Genomic DNA, 16,460 nt, shown 5'->3' with positions numbered 1-16,460 from the left:
CATGTGGGTTCCAGTCCTTCATACCTCAGTCCTCTGACCACACCGAGCCAACCGGACTATCGCCAGGGAGAATGTCAATATTGATCCTGTTGGCCATTGTGTTGTGCCTGGAACCACACACCCCCTGCGTAGCTATAAAACTATTTGATTTAGAACAAAACAAGCCCCCACAAAACTTTCTCCGTCTCTTTCTCTCTCTGTCACGCTTTTTCTTCCACCTCATCCCTCCCTGGTCGTCCAGAGAAGCAGCTGGAGAGGGAAAGAGAGAGCAAGCCCAAATTCCCCTCTGCTCTCCTCACCTCCTGAAGAGACCCCACATGAAAGTTGGGAAATCTAGCTCTGGTGTTTGCCAAGCAACTGTCTCCCTCCTCCCTCCCTCCTCATACCCAATAAAACACTGGGAGCACAATGCATTTCCCCCAGCAGTGCGGCAGTGTCTGCAGCAATACTACTTTCCCTGTTTGTTCACATAGTGTTCTCCCTGCCTGTCAGGAGGCTACAGGGCTTGGTGTGAGGAGAGGGAGGGAGGGGGGGGGGGTGATGGATAGGATGGAGGGGAAAGATGGGGCCATGTAGAGGGTTTGATGTTCTCTTCCCTCCCCTTCACATAAGACGTGGTAGTCCTGATACTGAGTGAGAGAGAGAACAGTGTGAATGAGATAGGAGGAAGGAGTAGAGAGAAAGAGAGATGGAGTATAGTGGAAGAGGAAGCCAGTGGAATGAGGATAGTGTTTGAGAAAGAGAGTGAGGAGGATACTGAGAGAGGCTTTTTCAACTTTTTGAGTTAAACTTTTGTTGCGTTTTGCAACTAAACATGATTATTTGTTTCTCTGAAACGAAACCATCATGTGATATATTTCAAATTAATACATGTCTTTGTACAACCCTATTTCATGATTAGATGGTAAAAAAAAACATCTTTCATAAGTTCTTTAAACAATAAAAGCTCATTTACCAACATTTCTCAAAATCTATTTATAGCATTTTGGAATGATACTTTATTTAATCTACACAATACATTATATCTGAACATTTTGTAAATGTCCATTCTGAATGTCCATTGCCCCAGGTGTACGTAATCAAGTCATATAAATTAACCAATTATATTTTGTACAGATAAGTTGTGACGCGCAGCTACTGTATGACTCTTTCCACATGCCATTGGAAAGGTTGATAACCGCAATTCATTTTGTGATACCTGAAAATACTGAAGAGTAATTGAAAGCAACCTTGGCTGTATTTGATTCAAGAAGGCAGGTTTGAGATATTTAATTTCCTCTCGACACTTACTAGTCATATGTTGTTACTGTTAGCATTCTCAGTGACACTTACCATTAAAACTGTTCTTATGCCTTTGTAATAAAACTAGAATTGCTTTTGGAGCCATTTGTTTTTGTCTTACGACTTTGAAGAGGCTTGTAATGACGTGGCTGGAATGGGCTCAATGGAATACATTGGTTTTACGTTGCATCTATAACCAAGCCGACTCTTGGTCAGGAATTTAACGCACCGTCTCGACACTTACATCACCAAAACATAGAACTTTATTTTGGTGAGTGTTCTTTTTTTTATGTGTAAAAATAAGTTATAATTTAATACAGTATAAATGTTTACAAATTTGATGCGCTGAAATGAAAGCCTCTTTCCAAAAATGATTTTGCAAAAAATGTAACGTTTGTATCGATAGGTGTAATCTAGAGCAAGGTGTGTTGATTTTAAATCGGTTGGGTATCCTTCGCATGACACACTTGTTGAATTATGCAAAGAGAACGTGACGACAATAGCAGTTAATTAAAGCTGAAAGCAGCTTCGCTGAGGTTTAAAACCTCTTCGGGCTAGGGGCAGCATCCTGAATTTTCGGATGACTGATGTGCCCAATGTAAACTGCCTTTTACTCAGGCCTAGAAGCTAGGATACGCATACAATTGGTAGCATTGGATAGAAAACACTCTGACGTTTCTAAACCTGTTAAAATAATGTATGTGAGTATAACAGAACTGATATGGCAGGCAAAAACCTGAAGAAGATCCATCTGGAATACATTTTTTTGAGGTTCACAGGCCTTTTCAATGCTAGCCTATGGGATATACAATAAAAGGACCCAGTTTGCAGTTCCTATGGCTTCCACTAGATGTCAACAGTCTTTATAAAGGGTTTCAGGCTTGTTTCTTGAAAAACGAACAAGTAGCTGTAGTTTTTCCAAGGTGTCCCTCATTAGAAATGTAGTCTTGTTGGCGTGTGAATGAGGTGCTGCGCTTCGTTATTTATCTTCCCTATTGAACATACTATTCTCCGTCTTAAATATTATTGTACTCCTTAGAGTACCTGAGGATAAATTAGAAACATCGTTTGACTTGTTTGGACGAACTGTACTGGTAACATTTTGGATTCGTTTGTATGCATGTTGAACGAGTGGATTACTGAAATCAATGACTTTTTTGGATATAAAGAAGGACTTTATTGAACAAAATGTCCATTCATTGTGTAGCTAGGACCCTTGGGATTGCAAACAGAGGAAGATCTTCAAAGGTAAGTGATTTATTTTATTGCCATTTGTGATTTTGTGGCGCCTGTGCTGGTTTGAAAAAGTATTTTAATGTGGTGCGCTGTCCTCAGATAATCGCATGTTATGCTTTCGCCGTGAAGCCTTTTTGAAATGTGACAATTGGATTAATAACAAGTTAAGCTTTTAAATAATGTAAGACACTTGTATGTTCATGAATGTTTAATATTCAGATTTTGTCATTTTAATTTGGTGCACTCCAACTTCACCGAATGTTGTCGATTTTGATCCCGCGAGTGGGATCCAAGCCCTTAGAGTAAGCTGTGTACCCTCTGTGCCACCACCAGGACAAATTGGACAGATCGGCCTAGGATGGGCTACTATCTCACCACGTTTTGAAAATATCAGAACTGAAAATCAACTAGATCATGAAAGTGGTACCTTCAGGCATTTGAAATTGCTCCCAAGGATGAACCAGACTTGTGGAGGTCCACAATTTTTGATTTTCCCATGATGTCAAGCAAAGAGGCACTGAGTTTGAAGGTAGGCCTTGAAATACATCCACAGGTACACCTCCAATTGACTCAAATAATGTCAATTAGCCTATCAGATGCTTCTAAAGCCATGACATAATTTTCAGGAATTTTCCAAGCTGTTTACAGGCACAGTCAACTTAGTGTATGTAAACTTCTGACCCACTGGAATTGTGATACAGTGAATTATAAGTGAAATAATCTGTCTGTTAACAATGTTGGAAAAATTACTTGTGTCATGCACAAAGTAGATGTCCTAACCAACTTGCCAAACTATAGTTTGTCAACAAGAAATTTGTGGAGTGGTTGAAAAAGTAGTTTTAATGACGCCAACCTAAGGGTATGTAAACTTCCATCTTCAACTGTATTTTGCATTTTCCAAGAGTCTAGCTAAAACAACATGGCCTCTATGAGCTAATGAACTTGCATGAATGTTTTTTCCTGTCCAACAGCGCCACCATGCGGCCAAACTCAAACATATTCTACAGGTTAGCTAGACACCTCGCTGAGTGTGTGCCACATTTCATCACTCTCAGTCGAACAGATCAAGAGATATAAACATCTGCCCGGGTATACCACCTCCGCGTGGTCAATCTGAATGTGCTTGCATATGTTGAGACTTGACAGGGTTTGGAACATGTGCAGCAATATTTGTTAAAATACGATTATGCTGGTCTGATCTATAGGCATTTGTGTGCCAGACCACTCCCACGTGAATGTTTTTTGGCCAGTATGTTGTTTGACATACTAGCCTTGAAAATGTTGCATTGGGAGACATTAGCCCATGGATGCCACGTATCAAGGTTTGTGCAGATCGGTCGTTCTCTGCCAAAGAAGTAATGTTTTAAGTGTTTTTCACAAAATTCGAAATATTAGAAACACCAGACTGTGTCACAGCCGACCGTGACCGGGAGACCGATGAGGCGGCACAGAATTGGTCCAGCATCACCCAGGTTAGGAGGGTTTGGCAGGCCGGGATTTCCCTGTCCCATCGGGCTCTAAAGACTCCTTGTTGCGGGCCCGGCGCCTGCAAGCTGACTTCGGTTGCCAGCAGGCTGGTGTTTCCTCCGACACATTGATGCGGCTTGGCTTTTGGTTTAAGCAAGCAGTGCGGCTTGACAAGGTCGTGTTTCGGAGGATGCATGGCTCTCGACCTTTGCCTGTCCCGAGTCCGTAGTGGAGTTGCAGCGAAGGACAAGACTGTAACTACCAATTTGATATCACGGGGAGACAAATGGGTAAAAATAATGATATTTTACTTCTGAAGAGAGACAACAAAACTACAGGTTAAACTCAAATAAAGCATACTACTTAATGGCAAACAAACCAGGTAAATATCTCACAGCTCTCACAAAACGAACACACGCCAAGTCAATTATAATGTTAAAAGATAAAGATACAAATGTGGTAATTAGAAACAACAATGTGATTAATGACTATTTTAAAAGCTATGAAAATGTATAGAAATCAGAATTAAACAGTTGGACGGATCATATAGCCTTCTTAGACTCATCAACCCTGAAGAAATTATCAGCAGACAAAAAAAGTATCAGTAAAAATAGAGATCCCACGAAAATAAATATGAAATACTTTTAAAACATTTGCATGGAGAAAAGCACCAGGAATGGATGGCTTTCCCAAAGAATTGTGTTAAACATATTGTGACAAAGTAGTGCCCCTATTTACACAAAAGCCGTGCTATAAATTCTCAGACAACCCAAAGATTCCTAAATGCCCTTCCAAACTCCCTCCACCTACCCAAGGATGTCAGAGTACAAAAATCAGTTAACCACCTAACTGAGGAACTCAATTTAACCTTGCGCAATACCCTAGATGCAGTTGCACCCCTAAAAACTAAAAACATTTGTCATAAGAAACTTGCTCCCTGGTATACAGAACATACCCGAGCTCTGAAGCAAACAGAAAATTGGAACGGAAATGGCGCTACACCAAACTGGAAATCTTCTGACTAGCTAGGAAAGAGCCCTCACTGCTGCTCGATCATCCTATTTTTCCAACTTAATTGAGGAAAATAAGAACAATCCCCAAAAAACATTTGAAACTGACGCAAAGCTAACTAAAAAGCAGCATTCCCCAAGAGAGGATGGCTTTCACTTCAGCAGTGATATATTAATGAACTTCTTTGAGGAAAAGATCATGATCATTAGAAAGCAAATTATGGACTCCTCTTTAAATCTGCGTAGTCCTCCAAAGCTCAGTTGTCCTGAGTCTGCACAACTCTGCCAGGACCTTGCATTAAAGGAGAGACTCAAGTTTTTTAATACTATATCTCTTGACACATTAATGAAAATAATCTTGGCCTCTAAACCTTCAAGCTGCATACTGGACCCCTATTCCAACTAAACTACTGAAAGAGCTGCTTCCTGTGCTTGGCCCTCCTATGTTGACCATAATAAATGTCTCTCTATCCACCGGATGTGTACCAAACTCACTAAAAGTGGCGGTAATAAAGCCTCTCTCGACAAAGCCAAACCTTGACCCAGAAACTATTAAAAAAACTATCGGCCTATATCGAATCTCCCATTCCAATCAAAAAAAAAATGAAAAAGTTGTTGCGCAGCAACTCACTGCCTTCCTGAAGACAAACAATGTATACGAAATGCTTCAGTCTGGTTTTAGACCCCATCATAGCACTGAGACTACACGTGTGAAGGTGGTAAATTACCTTTTAATGGCATCAGACCGAGGCTCTGCATCTGTCCTTGTGTTCCTTGACCTTAGTTCTGCTTTTGATACCATTGACCACCACATTCTTTTGGAGAGTTTGGAAAACCAAATTGGTCTACACGGACAAGTTCTAGCCTGGTTTAGATCTTATCTCTGTGGATGGTTTGTCCTCTGACAAATCAACTGTACATTTCGGTGTTCCTCAAGGCTCCGTTTTAGGACCACTATTGTTGTCACTATATATTTTACCTCTTGTTGATGTCATTCGTAAACATAATGTTAACTTTCACTGCTATGCGGAAGACACACAGCTGTACATTTCAATGAAATGTGGTGAAGCCCCAAAATTGCCCTCCCTGGAAGCCTGTGTTTCAGATATAAGGAAGTGGATGGCTGCAAATGTTCTACTTTTAAACTCGGACAAAACAGAGATGCTAGTTCTAGGTCCCAAGAAACAAAGCAATTTTCTGTTGAATCTGACAATTAATCTGGTGGTTGTACAGTCGTCTCAAATAAAACTGTGAAGGACCTCGGCATTACTCTGGACCCTGATCTCTCTTTTGACGAACATGTCAAGACTGTTTCAAGGGCAGCTTTTTTCCATCTACGTAACATTGCAAAAAATCTGAAGCTTTCTGTCCAAAAATTATGCAGAAAAAGGAATCCATGCTTTTGTCACTTCTAGGTTAGACTGCTGCAATGCTCTACTTTCTAGCTACCCGGATAAGGCACTAAATAAACCTCAGTTAGTGCTAAATACGGCTGCTAGAATCCTGACTGATTCTCTGCCTCTAACCCTATTACAGGGGCTGAGTCACTGGCCTACTGGTGCTCTTCCATGCTGTCCCTAGGAGGCGTGCGTCACTTGAGTGGGTTGAGTCACTAACGTGGTCTTCCTGTCCGGCTTGGTGCCGTGGGGGAGATCTTTGTGGGCTATACTCGGCCTTGTCTAATAATGGTAAGTTGGTGGTTGAAGATATCCCTCTAGTGGTGTGGGGGCTGTGCTTTGGCAAAGTGGGTGGGGTTATATCTTTCCTGTTTGGCCCTGTCCAGGGGTATCGTCGGACAGGGCCACGGTGTCTCCTGACCCCTCCTGTCTCAGCCTCCAGTATTTATGCTGCAGTAGTTTGTGTCGGGGGGCTAGGGTCAGTCTGTTACGTGTGGAGTATTTCTCCTGTCTTATCCGGTGTCCTGTGTGTATTTAAGTATGCTCTCTCTGATTCTCTGTCTTTTTCTCTTTTTTCTCTCTCTCTTTCTCTCTCCCAGTGGACCTGAGTCCTAGGACCATGCCTCAGGACTACCTGGTCTGATGACCAGGTAGTTGCTGTCCCCAGTCCTTGCTGTCCCCAGTCCACCTGGTCATGCTGCTGCTCCAGTGTCAACTGTTCTGCCTGCGGCTATGGAACCCTGACCTGTTCACCGGACATGCTACCTTTCTCAGACCTGCTGTTTTCAACTCTCTCGAGACGGTAGAGATACTCTGAATGATTGGCTATGAAAAGCCAACTGACATTTACTCCTGAGGTGCTGACCTGTTGCACCCTCTACAACCACTGTGATTATTATTATTTGACCCTGCTGGTCATCTATGAACATTTGAACATCTTGGCTATGTTCTATTATAATCTCCACCCGGCACAGCCAGAGGAGGACTGCCCACCCCTCGTAGCCTACTTCCTCTCTAGGTTTCTTCCTAGGTTCTGACCTTTCTAGGAAGTTTTTCCTAGCCACCGAGCTTCTACACCTGCATTGCTTGCTGTTTGGGGTTTTAGGCTGTGTTTCTGTACAACACTTTGTGACATCAGATGTTGTAAGAAGAGCTTTATAAATTAATTTGATTGATTGATTGATGGATGATTCTGTGCTTCCAAATTTGTGGTAACAGTTTCCTGTTTCAGCATGACAATGCCCACGTGCACAAAGAGAGGTCCATACAGAAATTGTTTGTCGAGATTGGTGTGGAATAACTTGACTGGCCCACACAGACCCCTCACCTCAACCCCATCAAATATCTTTGGTATGAATTGGAACACTGACTGCTAGCCAGCTTCGCTGCTTGAACCCCTAATAATGACCAGCAACATCAACATACACAGTAGGGTTTCGCCAGCTTCGCTGCTTGAACCCCTAATAATGACCAGCAACATCAACATATACAGCAGGGTTTCGCCAGCTTCGCTGCTTGAACCCCTAATAATGACCAGCAACATCAACATATACAGTAGGGTTTCGCCAGCTTCGCTGCTTGAACCCCTAATAATGACCAGCAACATCAACATATACAGTAGGGTTTCGCCAGCTTCGCTGCTTGAACCCTAATAATGACCAGCAACATCAACATATACAGTAGGGTTTCGCCAGCTTCGCTGCTTGAACCCTAATAATGACCAGCAACATCAACATATACAGTAGGGTTTCGCCAGCTTCGCTGCTTGAACCCTAATAATGACCAGCAACATCAACATATACAGTAGGGTTTCGCCAGCTTCGCTGCTTGAACCCTAATAATGACCAGCAACATCAACATATACAGTAGGGTTTCGCCAGCTTCGCTGCTTGAACCCCTAATAATGACCAGCAACATCAACATACACAGTAGGGTTTCGCCAGCTTCGCTGCTTGAACCCCTAATAATGACCAGCAACATCAACATACACAGTAGGGTTTCGCCAGCTTCGCTGCTTGAACCCCTAATAATGACCAGCAACATCAGCATATACAGCAGGGTTTCGCCAGCTTCGCTGCTTGAACCCCTAATAATGACCAGCAACATCAACATATACAGTAGGGTTTCGCCAGCTTCGCTGCTTGAACCCTAATAATGACCAGCAACATCAACATATACAGTAGGGTTTCGCCAGCTTCGCTGCTTGAACCCCTAATAATGACCTGCAACTTCAACATATACAGTAGGGTTTCGCCAGCTTCACTGCTTGAACCCTAATAATGACCAGCAACATCAACATATACAGTAGGGTTTCGCCAGCTTCGCTGCTTGAACCCCTAATAATGACCAGCAACATCAACATATACAGTAGGGTTTCGCCAGCTTCGCTGCTTGAACCCTAATAATGACCAGCAACATCAACATATACAGTAGGGTTTCGCCAGCTTCGCTGCTTGAACCCTAATAATGACCAGCAACATATACAGCAGGGTTTCGCCAGCTTCGCTGCTTGAACCCCTAATAATGACCAGCAACATCAACATATACAGTAGGGTTTCGCCAGCTTCGCTGCTTGAACCCTAATAATGACCAGCAACATCAACATATACAGTAGGGTTTCGCCAGCTTCGCTGCTTGAACCCTAATAATGACCAGCAACATCAACATATACAGCAGGGTTTCGCCAGCTTCGCTGCTTGAACCCCTAATAATGACCAGCAACATCAACATATACAGTAGGGTTTCGCCAGCTTCGCTGCTTGAACCCCTAATAATGACCAGCAACATCAACATACACAGTAGGGTTTCGCCAGCTTCGCTGCTTGAACCCCTAATAATGACCAGCAACATCAACATACACAGTAGGGTTTCGCCAGCTTCGCTGCTTGAACCCCTAATAATGACCAGCAACATCAACATATACAGCAGGGTTTCGCCAGCTTCGCTGCTTGAACCCCTAATAATGACCAGCAACATCAACATACACAGCAGGGTTTCGCCAGCTTCGCTGCTTGAACCCCTAATAATGACCAGCAACATCAACAGCAGGGTTTCGCCAGCTTCGCTGCTTGAACCCCTAATAATGACCAGCAACATCAACATACACAGTAGGGTTTCGCCAGCTTCGCTGCTTGAACCCCTAATAATGACCAGCAACATCAACATATACAGTAGGGTTTCGCCAGCTTCGCTGCTTGAACCCTAATAATGACCAGCAACATCAACATATACAGTAGTGTTTCGTCAAGTTTGCTTTATCATCTATTCATTAATGAGGCAGTCTAGACGGCACATGATTAGAGGTAGCCTAGACAGAGAAAGTTTAGACAAAACAATCATTAGTCCCTATTAAGAATGACTGCAGTCATCACTCAACTTTTGGGAGTCAATGTGGCTGAGAAGTCACAAGAATGTTCATAAGAAGGGCGTGACGTGACTGCGTGACAGATGTGTAACCCGTGATTCAGATGGATTTGATGCAATTAAAAATCTTTGGAGTATGTTCATCCATTGTCCAACTGTTACTTTTGACGACTATTGGTAGTGTGTGTGTGTGTGTGTGGGTGTGTACAGTGAGTGTACAAAACATTAGGAACACCTTCCTAATGTTTAGTTGCACCCCATTTTCCCATCAGAACCGCCTCAATTCGTCAGGGCACGGGCATGGACTCTACATATTTATCTTGGCCAGGTCGCAATTGTAAATGAGAACTTGTTCTCAACTTGCCTACATGGTTAAATAAAGGTGAAATAAAAAGTAAATAAAATAAAACATGGTGTCAAATGCATTCCACAGGGATGCTGGCCCATGTTGACTCCAATGCTTCCCACAGCTGAGTTGCAGTTCTTGACACATTCAAACCGATGTGCCTGGCACCTACTATCACACCCCGTTCAAAGGCACTTAAATATTTTGTCTTGCCCATTCACACTTTGAAAGCCACAAATACACAATCCCATGTTTTAATTGTTTCAAAGCTTAAAAATACTTGTTTCAAATTTCTACAATGATTGAAGTGGATTTAATAAGGGATCGTAGCTTTCACCTGGTCAGTCTATGCAATGGAAAGAGCAGGTGTTCATCATTTTGTGTATGTGGGCATGTGGGCATGCCCCAAATTGCTCCCCACAAGCATGAACCCAGGGTCCTATTCATTTGGCACCAAATGTTAGAAAATGGACTGAAAAATGGAGGGACTACGTCCATGTTCCGTTTCAAAACATATACAACATTGCATTCCCTAATGAACACGACCCAGGTAAAGGCCATCGGAAAACCCTCCTGGCCCTAGTACTGGCTATGGAGTGTTTGTGTTTGAGACAAGGCGGTGTGGGATCCTGGCAGTAAGAGGAGACCCAGCCTGTTGGGTGTTGGCCAGCCACGGAGGACTACCCCACTATTAATAGCTATTAGCTGCATGGCGAATCTTAAGAAAGACCATGGGCCTCCCACACACAATCGTCTACTCAGACTCTCACAAACACACACATGCACACAAACACACACACTCACTTGCAGATGCATACTTATACAATTGCACTCGCTGACACACAGTCAAGGGAAACTCGCACACTCAAACACTGACACGCAGACTATTGTGCATAAGCCTAAGGAGCATGCACATTCTGTTACAATTCCTCTCCCTCTCCCCCTAGCCGCCCTCTTTCTTTATCTCTCGATCGCTCTCTCTCACACACACACACACATACAGACACACACACAGACTGGGTTAGAGTGTGTCAGTAGTGTTCACTAAGACAACGGCGGTGGCCTGCTGTGGATTCCGCTGGCCTCTCTTGGACCAGGGCCATACACATTCCTGCTTCCCCCAGGTTGCCATTGGTTCAGCTCAGCCAGTGCACTCTGTCACCCCGCAAGTTTGTGTGTGTGTGTGTGTGTGTGTGTGTTCATATGTTCCTTTACACAAGCGTGTGTGTGTGTGTGTGCACGTTCCTTCATTCATGCATGTTAGTGTGCATGTTGTTCTTTCGTTCGTGCATGTTGGTTCATGTTTGTGTGCGTGCAGTTCTTTCGTTCGTGCATGTTGGTTCATGTTTGTGTGCGTGCAGTTCTTTCGTTCGTGCATGTTGGTTCATGTTTGTGTGCGTGCAGTTCTTTCGTTCGTGCATGTTGGTTCATGTTTGTGTGCGTGCAGTTTTTTCGTTCGTGCATGTTGGTTCATGTTTGTGTGCGTGCATGTTGGTTCATGTTTGTGTGCGTGCAGTTCTTTCGTTCGTGCATGTTGGTTCATGTTTGTGTGCGTGCAGTTCTTTCGTTCGTGCATGTTGGTTCATGTTTGTGTGAGGGGAGTTCTTTCGTTCGTGCATGTTGGTTCATGTTTGTGTGCGTGCAGTTCTTTCGTTCGTGCATGTTGGTTCATGTTTGTGTGCGTGCAGTTTTTTCGTTCGTGCATGTTGGTTCATGTTTGTGTGCGTGCAGTTCTTTCGTTCGTGCATGTTGGTTCATGTTTGTGTATGTGCAGTTCTTTCATTCGTGCATGTTGGTTCATGTTTGTGTGCATGTTGTTCTTTCGTTCGTGCATGTTGGTTCATGTTTGTGTGCGTGCAGTTCTTTCGTTTGTGCATGTTGGTTCATGTTTGTGTGCGTGCAGTTCTTTCATTCGTGCATGTTGGTTCATGTTTGTGTGCGTGCAGTTCTTTCGTTCGTGCATGTTGGTTCATGTTTGTGTATGTGCAATTCTTTCGTTTGTGCATGTTGGTTCATGTTTGTGTGCGTGCAGTTCTTTCATTCGTGCATGTTGGTTCATGTTTGTGTGCGTGCAGTTCTTTCGTTCGTGCATGTTGGTTCATGTTTGTGTATGTGCAATTCTTTCGTTTGTGCATGTTGGTTCATGTTTGTGTGCGTGCAGTTCTTTCGTTCGTGCATGTTGGTTCATGTTTGTGTGCGTGCAGTTCTTTCATTCGTGCATGTTGGTTCATGTTTGTGTGCATGCAGTTCTTTCGTTCGTGCATTTCTTTCGTTCGTGCATGTTGGTTCATGTTTGTGTGCGTGCAGTTCTTTCGTTCGTGCATATTGGTTCATGTTTGTCTGCGTGCAGTTCTTTCGTTCGTGCATGTTGGTTCATGTTTGTGTGCGTGCAGTTCTTTCGTTTGTGCATGTTGGTTCATGTTTGTGTGCGTGCAGTTCTTTCATTCGTGCATGTTGGTTCATGTTTGTGTGCGTGCAGTTCTTTCGTTCGTGCATGTTGGTTCATGTTTGTGTGCGTGCAGTTCTTTCGTTCGTGCATGTTGGTTCATGTTTGTGTGCGTGCAGTTCTTTCATTCGTGCATGTTGGTTCATGTTTGTGTGCGTGCAGTTCTTTCGTTCGTGCATGTTGGTTCATGTTTGTGTGCGTGCAGTTCTTTCGTTCGTGCATGTTGGTTCATGTTTGTGTGCGTGCAGTTCTTTCATTCGTGCATGTTGGTTCATGTTTGTGTGCGTGCAGTTCTTTTGTTCGTGCATGTTGGTTCATGTTTGTGTGCGTGCAGTTCTTTTGTTCGTGCATGTTGGTTCATGTTTGTGTGCGTGCGTGCAGTTCTTTCATTTGTGCATGTTGGTTCATGTTTTTGTGTGTAACCTACACCTGCATGGCCCCACAGGACACAATCATGCTTCTACTGTACATATACTATCGCACTGTCTCCAAATTCTTTCTCTGCATCCTGTTTTCTGTACCGTCAGTTCCCCACCCACCCACCCACCCCCACCCACCCACCCACCCACCCTCTCTCTCTCTCTCTCTCTCTCTCTCTCTCTCTCTCTCTCTCTCTCTCTCTCTCGCATGCTCACACACACACACCACAGAGGTGTCTTTGGGACTGTGAGGAGGCTCAAGGAGCGTTACTAGAGTCAGCCACCCCTAGTCCCCCATATCCTGATGCTAACCTAATCAGCCTCACACTGAATCTGAAGGCACGCTCTGGACCACACTGTAAGACAAACCAATTAAACATTTAACATAGTTCTGCAGCTCTGCACACACAAGCTTGTTGGCTAGCTAGCGTGTTAGCTAGCTCTGGCCTAGCTCTTGAAAACTCTAGGCGGCATTATGTGTAATGTAATGGAACTGAGAGTCATGATCAAGGGCTAACTCTGGTCCAACGTTAGTTAAGTCAACTCTGAAGTTCAAAAGACACTCAAAGTTCCTTGATATCAGTTGCTCCTCCATAGGTATAGCTCTTTGGGCCTAATTCAGATAATGCATGCCATAACAACAAGATGCCCAGCGCTTTTCCTTACCTGCAAAGTTTCAGTCACATGTCGCACCCTACACCAATGCATGTACATAGCTTGACCGCTCAATAGCAAGCTGCTCTATCCATTGGTGAAGTCATTTAATGTTGAGCTAAATGTAGGGGGGAATTATTTCAGAGGTTTAAAAAGGAATAGAAAGGAACGACATAAACCGTTCATTCTTTTGTTCGAACCGGTTCAGAACTTTTTTTGCTGGTCGGAGCAGTGGACTGGAAATGTAAAAAAAAAGTATGGTTCTGTTCAGAGTGAAGTGATTGGGAATTTTTCTGGGGTTCCAACCCATGCTTCAGACCACTGCAATTTAGCTAGTACATCATTGGAATGTAATTTATTTGAAATGTTCACTTCCAATTACTACCCACTGTCGAATGCCTACTTAAATGGGAAAGTCTATTCTATTATCTTCATCTAATAATAAGTAATCCTTCTCACCCCCCCTTTAAGATTTAGATGCACTATTGTAAAGTGACTGTTCTACTGGATGTCATAAGGTGAATGCACCAATTTGTAAGTCGCTCTGGATAAGAGCGTCTGCTAAATGACTTAAATGTAATGTAAATCTATATTTCTATGATTTCAATCAGTTTCCTATGGAGGGTTGACAGTATCATTTAAAACAACTGATATTCCCATTCAAGCCAACATTCTCTGATGTGTGGACCTCCAACCATCTTTGTGCAGCAGTTTGAATGTATACATTTTAATTTTATCCACATATTAGTACATTTATCAGCCAAAACATGTCTAAACGGATGGCGGGCACAACACAAACACCTCCCACACATTGACTCGTGGTGCCCCCTGTATATAGCCTCGTTATTGTTATTTTATTGTTGCTCTTTTATTTTTTACTGTAGCTAATTTAGTACATATATTTCTAAACTCGTATTTTTCATAAAACGGCGTTGTTGGTTAAGGGCCTGTAAGTAAGCATTTCACGGTAAGGTCTACCTGTTGTATTCGGTGCATGTGACAAATACAATTTGATTTGATTCAGATGATGTAAAATATGGTCAAAGCTACAACCTATGCGAAATTGAACATAATCAGAGTTTTTATATAAGGATCTTAAGGATCAAACCCTTTTTTTTCTATTTCTGCCTAAAAGGACATACCCAAACCTTACTGCCTGTAGCTCAGGACCTGAAGCAAGGATATGCATATTCTTGATACCATTTGAAGTTTGTGGAAATGTGAAATTAATGAAGGATAATATAACACATTAGATCTGTTAAAAGATCATTCAAGCTCTGCAGATGTTGTTGTGAGCATACAGAATCAATAGACCATATATTTTGGTATTGCCCTCAGGTAGCCTGTTTCTGGTCTCGGGTTCAGGAATGGCTGAAAATGCAGAACATTGATCTAAAATGAACGCTTGAAGTAGTACTGTTGGGAGATCTGGAGAGATAGGGTCAGTCAATTCCTAACATACTAATACTCTTAGTGAAAGTATTTTTTCTTCAACTCGCCATCTGTGGATCCTATTAGGTTAGATAGATTCAAATGTCATGATAAACATCACAGCACAGTTGAAAGACAGGTGGTGTGGAGAAACTCGAAGAAGGTGGAAGTGGAGAGAAGTGGGAGTGGAGTTGCTGGGCGCGGGATAGAATGAGGGTCAAAGATAGTAGTTACAAGAATAAAACCTAACAAATAGTACGTTTGAATGACACTGAGAGGCAGTGTTGTTACAGCTAATGCCGGTTTGCCTGAGGCTGATGCCGAGCCGGTGTTTGTACACATGCATACACACAGACTCTCATTCAAATGCACACATGTGCATATACACGGACACACACGTGTAAATAGTTATGCTTTTTGTTGTCCTTGATGTCTTGTTGTTTTCTGTTTTCCTTTGTCTTCTTCTCTTTTGTTCATTTCGTTGGTTGTTGGTGGGGGGTCTTGGGGGTGGGGAATGGATTTTTAAAATGTATTTAATGGTTGAGGGGTAGCTCTTGGGGAACTGTGGGGGGGATCTTGGAGGGCTGGTGGCCTGGCGGTTGGAAGCTTGGGCCAATGGCTGATTGATATCTGGTTCGGATCCCCATTTTTGACCTTGTGGGAGATCTGTCGACGTGCCCTTGAGCAGGATGTTGACCCTGGTTGCTTCTGTACGTCGCTCTGGATGGAAGTCTGTTAGATGACTGGTGTGATGTGGTTGTTGAGTGGCTTTCATGCAAGTATATTGTATGTTTTAAATATTGAAAAAATAAAATAAGATAATACAACCAAAAAAAAAACATGCGTTTTCTATTTTTGGGTTCCATCTTTGAAATGCAAGAGAAAAGGCCATACATTGAGATAGGATTCTAGGTGTAATTTAGATGTTGTCCACAAGATGGTGATCCAGTAAATAATTAGTTCACTACACAATATTTTGTATCAAGTCTGCCAGGAGTTTGCCCAAATGTACCAATTTATACAATTTCAAGTAAACTTTTCTATTCAACCTTTAGGCAAGTCAGTTAAGAACAAATTCTTATTTACAATGATGGCCTTCCAGGGAACATTGCGTTAACTGCCTTGTTCAGGGGCAGAACGACATATTTATACCTGGTCAGCTCGGGGATTCGATCCAGCAACCTTTCGGTTACTGGCTCAATGCTCCCACTACTAGGCTACCTGCTGCCTCTATACATAACTATAGAGAGCATACAAAAATGCTATGGTAATAAAAAATATAAGTTTACACACTCCCAGGAATGTCATACATGATGGATCATTAGCTTCCCTACAGAAAGTACACTAACCTTCACACGTCTAGATGGCCGAGCAGGGTGGGTATGGAGTCAGAGACACCAGTGGAGTCAA

The 16,460-nt window shown here is 42.9% G+C and overlaps 1 long non-coding RNA gene across 2 annotated transcripts; it reads right to left on the bottom strand.

Moving 5' to 3' along the window:
* Positions 1 to 7,161: 7,161 nt before the first annotated feature.
* Positions 7,162 to 9,539, bottom strand: LOC127908181 (uncharacterized). Of its 2 annotated transcripts, none has more exons than XR_008066218.1 (3): positions 8,739 to 9,539; positions 8,163 to 8,613; positions 7,162 to 8,039 (listed from the first exon to the last, which is right to left on the bottom strand). It is a non-coding gene; the product is annotated as an uncharacterized LOC127908181 (long non-coding RNA). The 2 variants fall into 2 exon arrangements; XR_008066219.1 differs by having other exon boundaries at positions 8,801 to 9,539.
* Between the last annotated feature and the right edge of the window lie 6,921 nt (positions 9,540 to 16,460).

The sequence above is a fragment of the Oncorhynchus keta genome, chromosome 17 (genome assembly GCF_023373465.1).
Source record: "Oncorhynchus keta strain PuntledgeMale-10-30-2019 chromosome 17, Oket_V2, whole genome shotgun sequence".
Lineage (NCBI taxonomy): Eukaryota > Metazoa > Chordata > Actinopteri > Salmoniformes > Salmonidae > Oncorhynchus > Oncorhynchus keta.
This window is presented reverse-complemented; position numbering and strand designations above follow the sequence as displayed.